At 44.0% G+C, this 19,399-nt stretch overlaps 1 long non-coding RNA gene across 1 annotated transcript; it reads right to left on the reverse strand.

The window, feature by feature from the left end:
• Positions 1–15,258: 15,258 nt before the first annotated feature.
• On the reverse strand, positions 15,259–18,913 carry LOC131396461 (uncharacterized). The gene is made up of 4 exons (XR_009216563.1): positions 18,669–18,913; positions 17,688–17,823; positions 15,660–16,202; positions 15,259–15,578 (listed from the first exon to the last, which is right to left on the reverse strand). It is a non-coding gene; the product is annotated as an uncharacterized LOC131396461 (long non-coding RNA).
• Between the last annotated feature and the right edge of the window lie 486 nt (positions 18,914–19,399).

Below are 19,399 nucleotides of genomic sequence, written 5' to 3' on the forward strand. Positions count from 1 at the left end.
GTTACTGTAGGCTGATATCACAAGGCTCTCACCCAGTGAGGTTCTCTCTTCCCCAGCCCTCTGAGCAGATTTCTCCAGGCTATATTCTGCAATGCATCATTGTGTCTATCTCAGTCTGCTTCCCTCAGGTTGCAGGTCCCCCGAGGTTCTTGCCCTGATTGGCTACCACCAACCCATAGAGACACTGTCAGTCCTATAGGACTGGGTGTTGATTTCTACTAGGACTGACTGACTGGACTGGGCACAGGTGCGGTGGCCCTACCCACACAAAATCAGGTAACTGAGGCAACCAAGAAGTATCAAAAAGCTTAACCCAACATCGACAACAACTCCATAAGACCCTATCTTAGCCCTTGTGGAACAGTCTCAGGAGTCTCTCGCCTAAATGGTTTTAGAGAATGGCCTGGCCCTAGATTGTCTATACCAACCAAGGAAGGAGGGGTTTTTGCCTTTCTTAGAACCACTTGCTGAATGTACATCAACTCACAAGTTCAAACCTACCTCCACCAGATGGCCCGAGAGGTTAAAATATTGCGGAATGTTACCTAAATCTTTTAAAAGATACCCAAGGCCCCCGAGATCACTGACACATTTTCATGGCTGGTCTCTCCAAGTTGGGGACAATGGAAACAGACTGGATTTTAGACTGTTGCTTGTACAATTATAGGATCTGTTACTATAGCCATCATCGGATATTTACTCTCTTGGCTACAATGTGCCCTACCCCTAATAACTCTATTAATTACCCTTATTAACTATCCCAACCAACTTTAAATTAACTAAATTAAAATTAATCAATACCCTGATTAATTTAAAAAATTCAAAAATTTTATGGAGAATCTGCTTAACACAGAATACACTGTTGTAAGCATTTAAAGTATACAGTTCAGTGCCATTTAGTACAATGATTATGTCGTGTGGTTATCACCACTATCTAATTCCAGAACATTTTCAACACCCCCAAACAAACCCATACTCATTCACACTATTTTCTCCTAACCCAAGCCCATGAAAACAACTCATCTGTTTTTTCTCCCTATTGGTTTGCCTATTCTGGACAGTTCATTCAAATGGCATCATGCTATCTGTGGCCTTTGTGGGCAACTTCAGTGAGCACACATGTTTCAAGGTTCATCCATGACCGAGCATGTAGCAGTAGCTTATTCCTCTTTATGGCTCTATAATATGAATAGGGCACATTTGGTTTATGCAGTCATAACTGGATAGAAATTTGGGTTTGTTCCACTTTTGGACCATTATGAATAACGTTGCTTTGAATATCCATGGAAAAGTTTTTCTTTGAACATATGTTTCCAATCGTCTTTTGGACATACCTACCTTGTGACTCTCCTGGTCCATGGTAATTCTTAATTAAATTAATTCTTAATTAAACCTTAAATAGGTTTAAGATTTTAAAAAATGGCAAACTGTTTTCTGCAGTGGCTGCATCATTTTACTTTCCCACCAGTAATGTATGTGAGTTTCTCATTCTCCATATCTTTACTAACACTTGTTACTTTCCATTATGTTGAGTATAGCCTTCATTTTGAGTGTGAAATAGTATTACACTATGCTTTGAATTTGCATTTTCCTAATAATTTATGATACTGAACATCTATCTAGTGCTTATTGGCCATCTATGTTTCTCCTGGAGACATGTCCATTGCAGCTAGTTACCCATTTTCATTGGGTAACCAATGAAAATGGTTTCATTTCAAACTTCTTTGAATGAAGTTTCATTTCAAACTTCTTTGTTTTTTATAATTGAGTTCTAAGAGATCTTTATATAGCCTCATTATTAGAGCATTCTCAGTTATATAACTTGCAAATAGTAGGGGTCTTCTGTACCTCACTTTTAACAATGGATAGAATATCCAGATAGAAAATTAGGAAACAGCAGACATGAAAACATTAATGGACTTATCAGACATACACAGAACATTTTAATGAACAGCAACAAAATGCAGTCTTTTCTCAAGGGCACACATTATTTTCCAGAACAGATCACGTGTTAGGTCACAAAACAAGTCTTAACTAAATTAAGAAGACTGAAATCATACCAAGTATCTTTTCCAAAGACAATGGCATGAAACCAAAAGTCACTAACAGATGGAAAACTGGGATATTCATAATACATGGAAGTTCAACAACAAACTCTTAAACAGCCACTAGATCAAAGAAGAAATCAAAAGGGAAATTAGAAAATAGCTCAAGACATACAAAAAGAAAAAATAAAAACACCAAATCTTATAGGATGCAGCAAAAGTAGTACTAAGAGGAAAGTTTGTAGTGACAAACTTGTACATTATAAGAGACGAAGGATGTCAAAGAAACAACCTGACTTACAACACACAGCATTAGAAAAAGAAAAAATGAAACCCAAAGTTAGCAGAAGGATGGAAGTCACCAAGAGGAGAGTGGGAAAAAATGAAAGACAGTATGAAATATCAATAAAAGTAAGAGTTGATTTTTTGAAAAAATAAAATTGACAAACCCTTAGATACAATATCTAGGGAAAAAAAGAGAGATGACTCAAATAAAGTATATCAGAAATGAAAGAGGAGGCATTACAACTGATGCTTCAGAAAGAAAAAGACCAGAAGAGACTATTCTGAACTACTGTACTTTCACAAATTGGGTAACCTAGACAAAATAGATAAATTCCTAGAAACAACCTATGAAGGTTGAATCATGAAGAAACAGAAATCTTGAACAGACCAGTAACAAACAAGCAGACTGAATCAGTAATCAAAAACCTCCCAACGAGAGGAGAGTAAGTGAATGCCCGACTTCGCCACAGACCCCTGAGCCAGCCTGCCCCAGCACCAGGCTGACTCTTGTAGAACTAGGTGCCTCCCTGCAGGCTTCTGCAGATCCAGGCCCCTGGCTCACCTTGGAGCATGCCAGCTCTGGCGGCCCCAAGCAGCATCCTTGACACCAGGCTCCCATCAGGCTCCTGGGAACCCAGGCCCCCATATCAGCCTAGGGGCTGCCATCTTCAGCAGCCCAAGGCGGCTCCTGTGACCACAAGTGGTGTCCTTGGCACCAGGCTCCTGGTGGACTCTGATGAATTCAGACCCTGGCTCCCCCAAGTTTCTGCCTACTCCAGGCAGCCACAGGCAGCACCCACAGCCACAGGCAGCTTCCATAACAGGGCACCCAGTGGGCTCTCACAAACCCAGGACCCCAGGTCACTCTAGCATTTACTGGCTCCAACAACCCCAGGTAGATTCCATGGCTCCAGGCTCCCCGGGGGCTACTAGGAACACAGGCCCATGGCTCACCACACCACCTGCCAGTTCCAGCAGCCGAAGACAGCTCTCATGGAACCAGGCTTCTGACAGGCTTCTACAGAACCAAACCCCCAGCCCACCCAGGTGCTTGCTGACTCAGGCGGCCCCAGGCAGCTCCCATGGCACCAGGCACCGGCAGGTTCCCATGAACCCAGGCTTCCATCTTGACCCAGTGCCTGCTGACTCCTGCAATCTCAGGTAGCTCCTGTGGCCCCAGGTTCCCAGGAATACAGACTTCCGGCCTACACCAGCACAAACTGTCTTTCATGGCACAGGCTCCTGGCAGGCTCCCGTGAGCTGAGACTCTCAGATCATCCCAGCACTGGCCAACTCTCATGGCCCTGGATGACTACTGTGGTCACAGGCTCTCAATGAGGACCTGCCAAAACAGGCTCCAGTGGGGCTACTCATGAACTCAGGGTCCCAGCTTTGCCCAGGGCCAGACACAATACCGTGGACCCAAGCTTTCCACTCACCCCAGTACCAGGTTGCTCAAGGACTCCAGCAGCAAGCCTGCCCCTGGACACCACCAGATGGCCCACTCAGGACCCCTAGATGGGCTGAATGTGAAGGCTTTGGTTTACTAAAGCCAGTCTGTAACGAGTGGAAGAAGTGCCTACTTCCTCAAATTTGCAGACACCAACGGAAGGCCACAAGGATCATGAATAATCAAAGATCCACGACACCACCAAAGAAAAAGAATAAAACTCCAATGACCGACCAAGAAATGGAGATATAGGAACTATGTGACAAAGACTTCAGAACAATGCTCTTTGAGAAATTCATAAAACTCTAAGGAAACAAAGATAGACTACTAAATGAAATAAGGAAATAGTGCATGAACAAGTGAGAAGTTCAACATAGAAACAGAAAGCATTAAGGAAAAACAAACAGAAATCCTAGAGTTGAAGAACACAATGACTGAACTGAAAAATTCAATAGAGAGCTTCTAAATCAGATTCAACCATGTACAAGAAATAATTAGTGCACTAGAAGATGTGTCACTTGAAATCATCCAGTCAAAGGAGCAAAAAGAAAAAAAAGGAACGGATAGGATTGGGGAAAGGCAGTGTGAATTATGGGATACCTTGAAAAGAAATAGATAAGCATTATTAAAGTACCAGAGGAGAAGACAGGGAGAAAGGAAAAGAAAGTTGACTTAAAAAAGTAGCAGCTGACAGCTTCCCAAATATGGGGAGAGATGTAGACATCCAAGGTCCTGATGCCGATTGGTCACCCTAAAATTTCAAACTAAAACTTTCTTCTCCAAGACACATTATAACAAAACTATCTAAACTCAAAAAAAGGATCAAACAACATGATCAAGTTCAACATGATGCAAATCAATGAATGTGATACACAGCATTGATAGAATGAAAGATAAAAATCCTAGAATAATCTCTCAATGCAGAAAAAGCAGTTTGACAAAATTCAACGCCCCTTCATGATAAAAACTCTCAAGAAAGGGTTACAGAAGGAATATACCTGAACATAATAAAAGGTTTACATGACAAACCCACGGCTAACATCATATTGAACAGTGAAAGGTTGAAAGCTTTCTTGCTAAGACAAAGAACAAGACAAGGGTGCCCAGTCTCAACACCACTCTTCAACATACTGCTGCAAGTCTCACCCAGAGACATTTGGCCAGAGAAAGAAATATAAAGCATCTAAATTGGAAATGAAGGAACAAAGTGGTCTCTGTTTGCAGATATGATTTTATGTAGAGGAATACTTAAAGACTTCTCCCCAAACTGTTAGGACTAATAAACAAATTCACTCAAGCTGCAGGAGACAAAATCAACATATAGACATCGGTTGCCTTTCTCTACACTAACAATGAACTATCTAAAAATGATATAAAGAAAAAATCCTAGTTACAATACCATCAAAAACAGTAAAATACTCATGAATAAATTTAACCAAGAAGGTGAAAGATCTAGAAACTGACAACTATAAGACACAGATGAAAGAACTCAAAGACACAAAGAAATGAAAAGATATCTTATGCTCATGGATCAGAAGAATTAATATTTTGAAAATGTTCATGCTACTCAATGCCATCTCAAGATTCATTGCAATTCCTATTAAAATTCCCATGGCATTTTTCAGAGAAATAGGACAAATAATCCTAATACTCATGTGGATCCACAAAAGACCTCCAATAACCAAAGGAACCCCGAGAAAGAAAAAGCTGAAAGCATCACAATTTCTGATTTCAAACTTTATTACAAATCTATAGTAATAAAAACAGTATGATACAGGTATAAAATGAGACACCTAGACCAATGGAACAGAATCAAGGATCCATAAATAAAACCACACACATACAGTTTGCTAACAGTTGACAAGTCAGCTAAGAAGACTCCATGGGGAATGGATAGTTTCTACAACAAATGGTGCTGGGAAACTGGATAACCACATGCAGAAAACTGAAATTGGACCCCTATTCTACACCACTCTATAAATGATCCCAAATTGAATTAAAGACTTAAATGTAAGACACCAAATATAAAACAACTAGAAGAAAATATAGAGAAAAAAGCCCCATGAAACTGGTCTTGACAAAGATTTTTTTGGATATAATATCAAAAGTGCAAGCAACAAATGCAAAACTTAACAAGTGGGATGACTTCAATCTAAAAAGCTTCTGCATAGCAAGTGAAACAATTTGCCAACTAAAGGGGCTAATATCCACAGTATATAAGAAATTGTTACAACTCAACAGCAAAGAAACCAACAAAACAATATGAAAATGGTCAAAGGACCTGAGTAGTACTTTTCCAAAGAAGACATAAAAATGGTCAACAGGTACATGAGAAGGTGCTCGTAACCACTCATCATCAGGGAAATGAAATCAAAACTACAATGAGATATCACCTCACACCTGCTAGAATGGTTATTCTCAAAGAGAGAACAGACAACAAGTGTTGGCGAGGCTGTGTAGAAAAGAGAACCCTGTGCACCGATGGTATGAATGTAAATTGCTACAGTCACTATGGAAAAAATATGGAATTTTCTCAAAAAAATAAAAATAGAAATATATATAAATGAGCAATTCCACTTCTGGCTCTATACCCAAAGGAATTGAAATCACTATTCTGAAGAGATATCTGCACCCCCATGTTCATTTCAACATTATTCACAGAGAACATGGACACAATCCAGGTGTCCATCAATGGATAAATAGATAAAGAAAATGTGAGATATATGTATACATGTAATATGTAATGGAATATTATTCAGCCATGCAGGAGAATGAAATCCTGCATTTTGCGACAACATGGATGGACCTTGAGGCATTGCGCTAAGTGATATAAGTCAGACGGAGAAAGACAGATACTATAGATTCTCACTCATATGTGAAATCTAAAAAAGCCCAACTCAAAGGAATAGAGACAAAAATGGGTTTCCCAGGGTCGCGGGGTTGGGGGAAATGGGGAGATGTGAGTCAAAGTGCACAAATTTCTAGCTGTAAAATGAACAACTTTTGGGGATCTAATGTACAGCATGGTGACCATAATTAACAATACTATATTCTTATAGACTCGAAAGTTGTTAAGAGAGTAGATCTTGAAAGTGATCACTAGAAAAACCAAGTTAATTATGTGAGGGAATGGAGGTGTTAACTCACCGTATTGTGGTAATCCTTTCACAAATCATCATCTTGAACACCTAAAACTTACCTATGTTATATGTCACCAATATTTAAAGAAATCTAAAAAAAAAAATCTCTCAACAAAGTAAAACGCAGGACCAGATGACTGCACTAGTGAATTCTACCAAACATATAAAGAAGTATTAAAAACAAGACTTCTTACACTCTGTCAAATATTGAAAAAGAGGGAACACTTCCAAGCTCACTTTACGAGGCCAGCATTACCCTGATACCAACACTAGACAAGGACACTAAAAGAAAATAAAATTACAGACCATTATCCCTGATGAACATAGGTGCAAAAATCCTCAACAAAATACTAGCAAACTGAATTCAACAGCATGTTAAAAGAATTATACACTACCACCAAGTGAAATTTATTCCTGGTATACAAGGGGAGTTCAATATACAAAAATTGATCAATGTAATAAGCCACATCAAGAAAATGAAGGGGAAAAAATGACCAACTCAATTGATGCAGAAAACCATTTGACAAAATTCAACGCCCTTTCATGATAAAAAGCTCAACAAACTAGGAATAGAAGGAGAGTGCCTCAACATAACAAAAGCCATATATGAAAAACACACAGCAAACATAATACTCAATGATGGAAGACTGAAAGCTTTTCCTCTAAGATCAGGAACAAGGCAAGGATGCCCACTTTCACCACTTCTATTCAACACAGTATTGAAAGTTCAAGCCAGACCCATGAGGCAATAAAAATAAATAAATAAAAGGCATCTAAATTGGAAAGAAATAAGTAAAATGGTCTCTGTTTGAAGATGATATCATCTCGTATGTAGAAAATCCAAAAGACTCCACAAAAAAGCCGTTTGATCTAACAAATGAATTCAGAAAAGTAGCAGGATACAAAGTCAACACACAAAAATCGGCAGCACTTCTAGACACGAACCATGAGCTCTCTGGAAAGGAAATTACAAAAACAATTCATTTATAATAGTATCAGAAAGAATAACATGCTTAGGAATTAACTTAACCAAGGAGGTGAAAGGCTTACACCATAAAAACTACAAAACATTTCAGAAAGAAATTAAAGAAGACATTCATAAATGGACACACATCCCATGTTCATGGATTGGAAGGCTTACTATTGTTAAAGTGTCAGTATTACCCAAAGCAATCTACAGATTCAATGTATTCCCTAGCCAAATCTTAATGGTGTTTTTTGCAGAAATAGAAAAATCCGTCCTAAAATTCACATGGAATCTCAAGGGACTCAGAATAGCCAAAACAATCTTGCAAAAGAAGAAAAAACTGGAGGACTCACACTTCCTGATTTCAAAACTTACTACAAAGCTACAGTAATCAATAGTATGGTATTGTCATAAAGACAGACATAGAGACCAATGGCGTAGAATAGCAAGCCCAGAAACAAACCCTCACATATATGGTCAAGTGATTTTTGACAAGGGTGCCAAGACCATGGAATGGAGAAAGGTTTCTTTTCAACAAATGGTGCTGGGAAAACTAGATATCCCTATGCAAAAGCTTGAAGCTGGACCCCATCCAACACTATATACAAAAATTAACTCAAAATGGATCAAGGACATAAATGTAAGACCTCAAACAAGAAAACTCTTAGAGGAAACATAAGATTAAATCTTCATGACACCAGACTTGCAATGATTTCTTGGATATGACACCAAAGGCACAGGTAACAAAAGAAAAACAATGGAAAAATTGGACTACATGAAAATTTTATAAATTGGTACATCAAGAGGCATCCACAGAGTGGGACAAAATATTCGCAAATCATATTTCTGACAAGAGGCTGGTATCCAGAATATACAGAGAAGTCCTAAATTAAACAACTAAAAACAAGCCAATTCAAAAATGGGCATGGACTTGAAGACTCCTTTGCGAAAGAGGACTTAGAAATGGCATATAAGCACATGAAAAGATGCTCAACACCACTAATCATTAGGGAAATGCACATCAAAACCACAATGAGACACCACCTCACACCCAGTAAGATGAGTGCTATTGAAAAGACAGAAAACAGCAAGTGTTGGCCAAGATGCAGTGAAATGGGAACCCTTGTACACTGTTGATAGGAATGTAAAATGGTGCAGCTGCTATGGAAAACAGTATTGATGTTCCTCCAAAAAATTGAACATAGAATTATCATGTGATCCAGCAATTCCTCTTCTGCATATACACCCAAAAGATCTGAGAACAGAGCCTTGAAGAGATATTTGTACATCCATGTTCATAGCAGTATTATTTACAACAGCTAAAACGTGGAAGCAACCCAGGTGTCCATTGACACGAGTGGATACACAAAATGTAGTATATCCATACAATGGAATATTATTCAGCCTTAAAAATGAAGCAAATTCTCCAATACGCTATACATGGATTAACCTTGGAGATATTATGCTAACTGAAATAAGCCAGTCACAAAAAGACGAATACTGTATGAACTGAGAGTAGTCAAATCATAGAGACAGTAAGTAGAATGGTGGCTGCCAAGGGCTGGGGAGAGGGGAGAAGGGAGGGTTATTGTTTAATAGGTATAGAGTTTCAGATTTATAAGAGTTATGGGGATGAATGGTGGTGATGACTGTACAACTGTGGAAATGTATTTAACGCCATTGAAGTGTACACTTAAAAATGGTTAAGATGAAACACTTTTTTGTTATGTATATTTTGATTCAATATACAAAAAGAAAAAAAAAGAAATGAGCTATCAAGTCACAAAAAGACATAGTGGACTTAAATATAAAGATCAGTCTTGCCAGGAGTTGGGGGGCAAGGGACGAAGAGGTAAAGCACAGGGATTTTAGGGCAACCCAACTCTTCCGTAGGATACTGTCGTGGTGGATACATGAGATTATGCATTTGTCAAAATCCAAGTACATGACAGCAAGATAATGAACCTTAATGTAAACTACGGACTTGCTTACGGACGCTGTAGCAGCATCAGCTCCTCACTTGTAAGGAATGAACTGCACTAACACAGGTGGTCACGCAAGATGTTAACCATAAGGGAAACTGTGGGGGAAGAGGGAGAAATGCTCTGCTCTCTCTGCTGAATTTCTCTGTTCATCTAAAACTTTCCTAAAAAAAAATCTATTAATTAAAAAATAATCAATGGAAGGTAGGGAGTGGGTAGAAATATGGACGAAACAGGAATATCAGAATATTAATAAATGTTGAAGCTGGATAATAGAGACATGGGGGCTATCGCACTTCTCTGTTTAATTTGTGTATGTTCAAGGTTTTCCACAATAAAACATTTTTAAAGCTCCAGATTAAATCTAGATTATATGTAGAAGGAATCAAAGAATGTGAAGAAAACAGATATTTTTGAAGCAAGTACTCAAGGGGCACACTGAGGTAACGTGCAATCACACTGGATAAAGAGTGAACGTCCTGGTTCCACCAGTAAGGTTCAGAACTCAGTGAGCAAGGCAGGCAACAACACAGTCAGGGAAGTGACAGATAATGATCACAGAAAAATGTTTGCCCTCACTGATCACAGAAATGCCAACGATGGGCCCTGACAGAACTGGCCCAGGATTTACAATGTCATGACACCCAGAATTAGAGCGGGCTCAGGGACAGAGCACCACGTCCTGTGAGAATGCCAGTCAACACCGGCTTTCTGGAGGGTAAATCTCCCAAACCCTGGAACCTGCAGGCCACTGGCCCGGCTGCTCTGTTGTATGGAATCTGTCCAAAAACAAAGAGATTGGGTAAAGATGATGGACTGAATAAACACATGTAGAGCCCCTTTGACATAGAATCCCTTAAACATGACCCAAAGTTTCCTTCATTGATGAACGAATTCATAATAGCCTTGGGAACCATCAAGAGAGCCGACATTTTGATGAAAACATCAAAGAGAGTCAACAGCTGGTGATCGGCGATCCCAGTGGGGAGCTCCGTGTGAGCCATGAAGACCAAGCCAGGGTGTCCTCTCTCCCTCTCCCTCCTCCCTCTGCCGTTAACCTAACACCTTCTGCATCGCCCTTCCACTCCCAGCCACTGCCCACCTCACGCTCCAGGAATACAGGAGCAGAGGCACAGGGCGCCTTTTCCACGAGCACATCTGTCCTCTTGCTCTCTGCACGGCGCCAGGCAGCGAAGCTGTCTTGACATGAGTACAGCCATGTTTGGCCGCTCCATTGACCTACAGCCACCAGCACAAAAAGAAATATAAAAGCTGCTTTCCGCATGGTGGGAACCGGCCCTTCTCCCATGGAGATAGTTGCAATGTGTAAAAAATTCAAGGCCCTTCGGGCACTGCAGCCTGGGGCAGACTGGCTGTCTGAGCTGGGCTTGGAGGATAAGCAGGGTAAACAATGCATGTACACAACTACTGGGCTGGGACGATAGCCAGAGTGTGGGGCTCAGTGCATGTACGCCACTGATAACCATTTGTGCATGGGAACACTGAATGCTTTCTCTGTAAACTCTGTAACTGCTTATATAAACTGCTGGAGACTGAGACCCGGTGAGAGTTCCACCTGTGGAAGGGACACCTTGCCCAGGACGTGTGATTCCCACCCAGCCTTATCAACTGACAGGACTCTCCCAGCAGTGGGGCGTGGATGTTGTGAGTAATTGATTTATTGTGAAGTAATTGATCTGATGTGTTCCCTTTTCAGTTAACCTGGCGTTTCTCTTTCTGGTTGATTTGTGTCATTTCCCTTCAGTCGATCTGGTGTTTCCCTATCCGATAGAACTGATGTTTTTCCCTCTTATTATATGACCTATTCAAATGTGCCGCTATCTCAGCCGATGTGGATGTTTTCCCTTTCCAGTCGAGCTGGTGTTTTTTCCCTCTTATTATTTGACCTATTCAGATCTGTTTGTGGACTATCACCTTTACCATCCTCTCTATAATACAATATACCTTCAACCCATTTGTTTGGAGTGGAAAGTTTCTTTTACGTCTCCAATTGAATCCCCAAACCGCTCATAACAGGAGCCCAGCCCGGCACCTCCTCAGGGCCCAGCACACTCTTCCTCTCCATCTGGTCCTACCTGCAGCACAGACACCTGATAGCTCATCTCCACCTTACAAACAAAACTCTCCCTTGGACCCAGGCTCCCTTTTGGCTACTGTCCACTTTCCCAACTCCCCTTCATGGCTAAACCTCTTAAATAAAGTGCCTTATACATACTGCCCTCCCATGGACCCCCTTCACTCACTCTAGACCCAGCTTCATTCCCACCCTCTCAAGGGGACTGAGGTCACCAGTGATCCCATGTGGCCGAGTCCAGCCATCTTTTCTCCATTCTGATCAGAGCTGTATCCCACCCAGCAGAGCACCCCTCCTTGCTGTAATACCCTTTCCCCTCATGGTTCCTGCAACTTCATGCTCCACCATTTCAGTCCCCTTTCCTGGACCCTCTTCAGCTGCACCTCTGCAAACACTGCCTGCTCCTAGGCTGGGCCCTGGTCCCTTCTACAGCTACAGTGTCTCCAGGAAACCTCATTCAATTCCACGGTTTTAAACATCTCTGACCTCATCCCGACTCTGCTGACACACTGATGCAACTTTAAGAGTTTAGGTGCTAGGTCCCCAGCATCAGCACCTAAGGAGTATCTCAGACTCGATTCATCTCAAGATTTCACTGTCATATGAGTTCCAAAATAACATCAAATCTTTCCAAAAGGAGGAAAAATTTGGATACAATAAACTGTTGTGTACAAAGTAACCAATAAAACTTATACTTACATCCAATCATGGTTGCTTGATGGGGAAAATAAGAGCACAGAACTAAGATCAGATATTCTCAAGCTGGGGACCAGAAGGTGATGAGTTGGGAGTGTAGAGCACAGGAACTGATCAACTCTAAGCATTTACAGAAAGAGAGGCAGAAATGGTTGTTCCTAAAAACTGAAAGACACCCACTAAAAGAAGAGAAAAATCATGAGAAAACCTAACAAATTAAAAATTAAATTAAATGGTAGACTCACATTCAAATTTATCAATAATCACAATTGTAAATGGATCAAATTGCTCTAGAAAAACATGAAGGCTCTCGAGTTGAGTTAAAATATTGTTATAAAATAAAGGGATATAATATGGTTGAAAATAAGGAGATAAAGAAATAAGACTTTAAATGGGACAAAAAGGGGTTCTCTGTGTTGATAACTGTCAGGAACACTTATGCACCTAACAATATGGTCTTGAAGCATAAAGCAAAACTGGACAAACAAGAAGACACATGCACCCCAAGGGAGGTGCCTTCCCTTTCCACAGGGAAACCTACCTTACCTCTCTTAAAAAGCCACAGGTCAAGTGATACAGTAAGTTAGGAAACAGATCTGCTGACGAACACAAAAAAGCTAGATCTAGCCTCAGCCCCAGGGACAACAACGTAAGCATCTAGTGGAGAGCGAACATTCTCCTCAAACCACAATGAAACAGTCACCACAATGGACTGTGTGCTAAGCCACAATGAAATCTCTAAAGAGTCCAAAAAGCAGAAATCTATAAGTGACCATATTACTGGATCTTAAAGCAATAAAAGTAAAAAGTAATCACAAAATATTGGCTCCCCTCCCCCAACCTATCCACTTGAAAATCTGTCCACACCCTTCTAAATCTCTCAGGTTAAAGAGGGAATCCAGACAGACAGGAGAAACTCTTTAGAAATGAACAGCAATGAGAGCAGCATGAGACAAATCCATGGCGTGGGGACAAGGGGACAGAGGAAGGGACACAGCCTCCACGGCAGGTATCAGGGAATATCACCTGTACACGAAGAAGCTGAGCCCTTCCCTCCAAGAGCAAGAACACCACCACAATAAAACCAATGACAGCAGAATGAAGTGAGAATTCACCAGGCAGGAACAACAACATAGACCTGAGCAATGGAATCAAGGGCTGGTTGTCTGGAAAGACCTGTAACAGTGAGAAACCTTGGTCAGTCTGACCAAGAAGAACAGACAAAGGCACCAAGAGGAACAGACAAAGGCACCAAATTGTACCATCAGGTACGAGAAACTACAGAAACAGCTTTAACGTGATAGGAGAACATAGTGGATAACTCTGACCAGGACATCAATGGTCCTCAATTGGAGCTGTCCTTCCCATAGGATGCATCTGGAAACACGAGGGATGGGTTTTGTTTCTTGTTTTGGATTGTCCTACTGGTTGTTGCCCTGGGGGTCCCGGAGATCCTGAATAGCCTGTCACACAGACCCGTTTCCCTCCTGAAGTGTTACTGGCATCTGGGAAGACAAGAACTGATCCAGATTAAATAAACAATGTGGTAGGAAAATGTTTTCCATGGATGTATAACAGGCAAAAGGTGGTACCCTCAATACATAAGGAATATCGAGAAACCAATGTTTACAACTACTAAACTGTAAGAGAGCAGGAAAATCAGAAACATAGCCAAGAAACACACCAAAAATATATCCAACCAATTTGTACAGGTGAAGAAATATGTATGTAAAGCACAGGGAACAGTCGAGGAGATTACACACCAAATTTTACTACCAACAAGGAATAAAAGTTGGGAGGTAGGTGAGAAATAGGAGTTTTTACCACTTCTTAGCTTATATATTTCTCTGGTGTTTTAAATTTTACAAAAGAGAATGTATTCTACTCAAAAAGATGTTTCAAATTTTAAAGAAATTATTAAAGTGGTCAAAATGACTTCAGTTCAAGGATATTCATTAAAACACAAATGGAAAGAACCTCCCCATGACTTTAAGAGTCTCTTATAAATTTTCTAATAGTTTACTATGTCGATTTTATTTCACATTTAGATCCTAACTCATTGGAATTTACATTTGTGTGAGGGATGCAATAGAAGCTGATTTTCTCCTGTTCAAGTTTTAAACCAACGATCCAGGTACAATTCATTGGGTAGGCGTGGCTTTCTCAGCTGACCTGTAATGCCTCCTTTCGCACCTGCTAAACCCTGACAACTAATGCTGCCTCTCGAGCACCCTAGAGCGAGCGGGGTGAGCTCTGCAGCCTGGGCTCCCTGTCTGCGAGGGGCGGCTACCAGCAGAGCCTTCTCCCAAGACAGCAGCAGGCATGCTGCACACAGAAGTGCTCAGGGGTCGTCTGCTGCAGAGCAGGAAACACCTCATGAGGAGCAGGCAGTGGGGGAGCCCCGAGCACCGGGACTGACCTCAGTGGGGGGCAGCATGCTCCTCAGTTAGGGATCCCCCTTCATTCAGCTCGTCCATCTCCTCCTGCAGTGTGTGCACCTGGCTGTTGGCAGCTGCCCCTCTTCAGCTCGCTGTCCTTCTCCACCTGCTCCCGCAGGTGGCACCCGTGCTCCGGTTCCCCCGGGAGCAGAAGTAGTAGGAGACAGCAAGTCGAGTTGTTCTTGGGCCCCCAGTGCTGACAGGATGACCCCGCTGAGGGACGTGGGGCCGGTGTCGCTGTGTTCGCCCTGCACATCTTCTTCCGCTGGCTCGGGGGTGACATCTGTTGGAGGGTGAAGGGGCTCTGGAGGGTTTCTGAGGCATCATTGTGAATGATGAATGTGGGGGCTCTGGGCCAAGCTCTCATCAGGCCCAGGGCTGGTCCCGCTGTAGCTGGGCTCCACATCTCTCTTCAGCCTCTTTCGGTCAACAGCCTCTCAAGGGACAGATGGCCTCTCTTGAGTGTGTGCTGAGGAGAAACTGTAAGAAGGAAGCCAGCCAATAAATGTGCATGCCACAGATCCTGAGGGATAAAGTCACCCACGGAAACGCCAGTCTTACCCAGCCGGCCCTGGCTGGGCAGAGGGGGTCTCATCGCCAGCATCTACAGCAGATGTGTTTGCATCTCCCAGGCTGCCACACACTGTGGAGGCCACATTGTCTCCTGGAGTTCCTTCCAGAGACTCTGTGCCCGCGCCTGACTGGTGGCTTCCTGGGTGGCACTGGGTGCGGGTTCGCCCTGCAGAGAGGCTCGCTTCAACTTGCGGGACCCTGGCTGGGCCCTCAGGTTTTCCCTCAAGGATGAGGATGAACCTGAAGCTCCTTTCCCATCTGCTTGACTCGCATGTTCCTTAGGTCCCCGGCGGCTATCTTGGTGTCATTTCTCCTGGGTGGCCACGGCCTTCAGCTCCTCCTTCTCAGTCAGGTGGAAGTTGGAGGGCAAGGCCGTGGGCTTGAGCACGTAGTACTGATCCTCCAGCCTGTCCAAGAGTTTTTTTTGGTGAAATGTTCACTACAGATGAAAGAACGCTTAGTAGGGTCCAGTCATCCCTGTGAACAGCTTTTAGACACTGGACCAGAAGTTTTGAGCCCTTTATGTGGAGCCTGCAAGGATACATGAAAAAGTAATTAAAAAGAAAGAATTAAATGTCTCCCCCTAAAATAATCAACTATAAAAGCAAAACAAGTGTTTTTGGGAACACCCACACTTAGGAACTTTGCCCATTTAAACCTTTAGGAAATATGTAAGGAACACCTCTGCTTGCAAGTTATTACTGGAATAGAAAGATGAAAGACCCACTGTCTACCTTAAGGAGCTGACCATCTGTAGGGCAGAGAAGGAAGGAAGGTGAAGACCTCATCCCAGGCTCTGGTAAGTGCCCTGTAGGGCCACAGATGCTCGGGCAGAGAGCACAGGATGACACCAAGACAACAGGAAAGGCTTCAGGAAGCCTCAAAAATAGTTCCTAGAAGCTCATGGTTGTCCAACCCTCCTGCTGTCCCTGGGATGCAGGACTTTGGGTGCTAAAACGGGGAGGGTTGGTCCCCCTATTTCAAAGCCAGGCCAGGTGTCGGCCAGCAGAGCCTCCCAGGCACTCAGCAGGGCCCCTGGCCCCAGCTCTACTCAAGCAGCTGAGGATGCGGGACCGCCGCCAAGAGGAGGTCAGCCCCAAGAGCTGTGGTTCGTTGTTCCTCTTGTCCTTCCACTACCAGGAGGAAAGCTGCTTCCTGTACCAAGCAACCAGCCCCTGAAATGTACTGACCAAGACACTTCATAATCTTTTCTCCTCATTAAGGTAAAATCTCTATTTAGCGAAAACTATGCACATGGGGACGTAGGGGGTCTCTCTCTCGGCTTTCTTCTCCTCTTGAGTTCATCTAACCCCCATGAGGCCGCTGTGGATACTAGGTCCTCAGGGAGTTCCAAGCAACCTGACCTTCTAACATTTCTCAATGTTTTGTGACGAGTTACCAAAGGACCCCCACCTCTTTTGCCCTCAGATCACGTTAAACAATGACATATGCCAAGAGCAACCTTCTCTGCAGTGTTTTGCCTCATTCTCAAAAACAGTAACAAATCTTTTGGGACACAGACTCTGAAGGAAACTGTCAAGAAAGCATGTTGTCTGACCTCTGAAACAAGCTCACATTACTAGTTCTTTGGATAGATTGTAACAACTTCCGACTTAAAAAAAACCGCTGTTAACTTTGAATAAGACTAAAGACAACAAGTAGCATTCAGGTCTTTAAAAATTCAATAACAACCTGCAACATGAAACAAAAGGATCTGCCAAGAGGTTTTCAAAGTAAAATATCTTCAGTGCACTGTTCTGAGACCTCCATTGCCGAGTCCGCAGGAAAGGACTCACTCAACTGGCTGAATTCCAGAAGCCCTCATGAAGGGAGCCAGGCCAAGGGGAAGGCAAACCTCTCATCACTCTGTGGGAGCCCAAGGAAGAAGTGAAGAGAGGAGCCCCTTCCCTGAGTCCCCAGGGTAAGCCTCCCAGTGAGGAGTGGGCCGCAACCTCCTCCACCCAGGATGCTGTCACATGCAGAGTCTGCAGAGTCAGACGCCTCTCCAGGACTCACCTCCAGTGCAGAGCCACCTTTCCCTGCACTGCCAGGACCCTTCTAGCAACAGAGCATCTGAGAGGCGTGTCCCTTTGGAGGTAGAAGCTGCATCTGCTCAGCCACATTCCTGATCGCAGAGATCAAGGCAGGCTCCCTGCCATCAAAAGAGCAGAAAAGTCACGGCAAATGCAAGAAGATAGTGACCTAAGAAAGCGTGTTTCCAGAATACCCCGTTTCTTGACATTGTTGGCCCCAGCCTGAATCAGTGGAGAGCAGAGTGCCCAGGGGGTGGGGGTGACAGTGTGGTGGAGGCCATAAGGTGGACGCCAGTAGCCATGGGATGGCCGCAGTGGCCCGAGGTGCCGGGAACAGAGACAGTGGCACAGACCAAGGCCACATAGCGCCTGGTGCTCACTCACCCGCTGGACCGGCCCCAAGGCCCCAAGCACAGAGTGCTGCCTGGCTTGGGCTGGAACACCAGGGGGGCTGACTGGGCGGCAGCAGCTGGTTACCTGTGGAAGGAGATGGCTGTTTCTCCTCATTGCCCAGTGGTGGGATCAGTTCACGGCAGTGCAGTGATCACCATCCTGGGCCTCAGGCTGTCATGCTGCCAGGCTCAGGCCCCCTCCTCTCTGTCCCACAGTGGGACTGCCACAAGAGTAGGGCTCAAAGCGACACTGTGCAGCAAGTGGGAGCTGGCTCCCGGGCCCCAAAGGATGGCAAGATGGCGGCGTGTGCCCACCTGTCCTCCGTAAAGCAAGATGGCCACGTCTGTGGGCCTAGGAAAACTGCTGCCTGATGCACCCACCCTGGGGTCACACTGCCAAAACGCGTCTGTTCCGCTGCCCTGATGGGTCACTGCTGCGGTATTCATAGCAAATGACCCAGACCGAGGGGGTGGGAGAATGTGGCCGGCCCTCCGAGAGGGGCCCCGCCGGACGCCAAGATGGCGACTGATGCACTTCCACCCGCACTTCTGGCCCTACCCACGTTGCTCACCTGGATTGGCCTCAGCGGCTGAGCATCACATTGTCCTCATTCTCCTGGGCAGCGGGGAGAGGGACGCGGGTAAGTGCACCTGCACCGGTCGGCATGGAACACTGTGCTCGCCTGGGCCCTTAGCAGCTGGGACTGGCTGGCGCAGTTTGGGGCGGGGCCGTTGTGAGGAGTGGCTCCTCAGGCAGAGCAGGTGGGGACAGCTCCCATAGTGAGACCCGTGCATCTGACAACCAGGTCCCTGTGGGTCTGGACGTTCTTTCCATCCAGCCTTGGTGCTCTGGTGCTGGCCTGACAAGCCCATGGCTGCTGGGGCGGGAAGGGCAGCAGGGAGTCAGGGAGGGGAGGGGGGGCACTGGGTGAGTCTGGGGCAATGGTTCTTGGGAAGCTTTTTCCTTCCCCGCCAGGACTTAAGAAGTGGAAGCTCTCTAACTCCTCTGTAGTTATGATGTAGGCTGGAGGGGAGGGACATATTCCAATGCTCACAACACATGCATGTTTTTGTTGACTGATAGGTCATTCCAACTTCTTTTTCTGTGATGAGAAAGAGAAACAATCCATCTCGCTGGGCCTTAACTTCTCGGGGTCCTAATACAATGTGTTCGGGGAGCAGGGGTGGGGTATTGGTGCTTTGGTCAATACTAGTGTTGGGCAGGAGGGAGCATCCTCCTCTGCCCTTTCCCTTAAGGATCTTATGGCTGCCTAAATGATTAAAAGACAGGTTAGCAGGAGAA

This window comes from Diceros bicornis, chromosome 33 (assembly GCF_020826845.1).
Source record: "Diceros bicornis minor isolate mBicDic1 chromosome 33, mDicBic1.mat.cur, whole genome shotgun sequence".
NCBI lineage: Eukaryota > Metazoa > Chordata > Mammalia > Perissodactyla > Rhinocerotidae > Diceros > Diceros bicornis.